Source organism: Halyomorpha halys, unplaced genomic scaffold, assembly GCF_000696795.3.
Source record: "Halyomorpha halys isolate HHAL.00 unplaced genomic scaffold, Hhal_1.1 Scaffold352.1, whole genome shotgun sequence".
In the NCBI taxonomy this organism is placed as follows: Eukaryota; Metazoa; Arthropoda; class Insecta; order Hemiptera; family Pentatomidae; genus Halyomorpha; species Halyomorpha halys.
Genome location: NW_027111631.1, coordinates 420,516 through 423,092, shown reverse-complemented (window position 1 = coordinate 423,092; position 2,577 = coordinate 420,516).

The following is a 2,577-nucleotide window of genomic DNA, read 5'->3' as shown; positions in this document are numbered from 1 at the left end:
AATTTTTGAGGTATATCAGAACAGTTTGGGATGAAAGGTTACGAACGACAGTATAGGTATAGAGTTTAAAATTAAAGTATATCTATACTTTTTCCTCAGCAGGATCTTTATTGTTCTGATTTTATTATAATTAATTCAATGACCCTACCAATTTATTATTGAATTTTTCTCAAACACTTATTTAAAGATGTGTTTTTAAAATAAACTACTCTTATGAACTTACTCTTTTTGTGATAATAGATGTTCAAAATAATTTTGTGGTAGATATAAACTCTATAAAGCTGTATTACTGTAAGGCTTATTCATACTGTGACTGTAAACTTAACCAAACAGTTGGAAAAATGGACATTACAGAAACCGCCTAATCACTGTTACTGTTAATAAGGTTAAAAATATTTGGATAAAGCCAATTTTAATTTACAATGGATTTCTATCCAATTGTCATTTATGACAACACTTGCAAGCTGGGATACACCGCCTATCTGTTTACTTGGGGCAGTTAACGTGAAAATAATGCTAATTATTAAGAAATTCCAAATATGGAATGTCAATTCAAGTATATATAGATATTACAAAATAATTCCAAGAAATAAAATAAAATTAGGAATTTTAATAAAATACTTTGTTACATAAATATTTTACATCTTGTCTGACTTTATGGTACTGTAAATGCTGATCCTGAAACAACTCAGATTTCTCAATGGTTGGCAACAGCTGTTATTAATATAATATTTATTAACTTTTACAATAAACCATTTATTTAAATGTAATAATTAATTTATAAAAAGAAGATGGTCCGGGTGCAGTCAAGAAAAGCTCAAATAGTGATTAAACTATTTGTATTAAGCCAAAGTTTCGCTCCACATTGCAGGGCTTCATCAGGGCAAAAAAAAAGATACAAACACTTAAACGATGTAAACATAAATGAACAAAGTAAATAAAAAATTAAAAAGATATGTAATGAAACGTACAAATTAATTAAGAATAATAAAAGGTTATAGACAATTAATAAAGACGAAAATAATAACAGATAAAAACAAGAAATATAAAATACAGTACACATTTTATATTTCTTCTTTTTATCAGTTATTCTTTCCGTTTTCATTAATTGTCTATAAAATTTTATTATTCTTATTTAATTTCTACGTTTAGTTGTAGCTTCAGGATGGTTGCCAAAAAATCTTATCGCCCGTACACCTGGTTCATACTAGGGATGGGATATTGAAAGCAAAATATCGATTTCGATATCGGTTGGCAATATAGATATCGATATAATATCAGAACTAAAATATCGAAATATCGATATCGAAAATTTAACGAATTAAAGTAATAATAATTATAAAATGATAACATAGCATGACATAGGAAGACTTATTTTATGTCATACCTAATTAAAATATATAAGAAACTTATATAAAGTAACGATGAAGCAAAGCAACACCACGACAACTATATCATAAACATAACAAACATAAACTAAAATATAATTGTTTGCATTGTAGAAAATTGTATAGAAAATATAAAAATGGAATATCGATATTTTATTTTGATAATACAATATTTATTTCGATATTTTCTATTGTTGTAATATCGGTATGGAATATAAGCACAAATATTCCGATATTATTTTATCGAAATATCGATATTTTGTCAAAAAGGCTAGAAAATTTATAAATGTAATTTCGATATTTTTGTTATTTTGATAATTACATATTTATTTCGATATTATATATTGTTGTAATATCGACATGAAATATTAGCAACAATATTGCGATATTATTTTATGGAAATATCATTATTTTGTTTAAAAAGACTAGAGAATTGTAAACAAAATTTAAAAGTGGATTATCGACAGTTTATTTCGATAATTAAATATTTATTTCGATATTTTGTATTAATGTAATATCGATATAGAATATTAGCTACAATATTCCGATATTATTTTATCGAAATATCGATATTTGGTTAAAAAAGAAGAGAAAATTGTATAGAAAATGAAAAAATGGAATATCGGTATTTTATTTTGATAATTACATATTTATTTCGATATTGTTGTTATATCGATATAGAATATTAGCAAGAATATTCCGATATTATTTTATGGAAATATTGTTATTTTGTTTAAAAAGTATAGAAAATTGAAAAATGAAATATCGATATTTTAATAATGCGATAATATGTTGCTAATATTCCATATCGATATTACAACAATACAAAATATCGAGAAAAAAAATCTAATTATCAAAATAAAATATCGATATTTCAGGTTTTAATTTTCTATACAATTTTCTACTCGTTTTAAATAAAATATAGATATTTCGATAAAATAATATCGGAATATTGTTGATAATTTTCTATATCGATATTACAACAATACAAAATATCGCAATAAACATGAAATTATCAAAATAAAATATCGATATTCCATTTTTTAATTTTCTATACAACATTCTATTTTTTTATTTTTTTTATTTTTTTTTTATTTTTTATTTTTTTTTTATTTATTTATTTTTTTTTTCCGAACCCTCTAAAAACAGAAATAAAATGTGAATTAGTAGTGCATTACTGTGCAAGAAA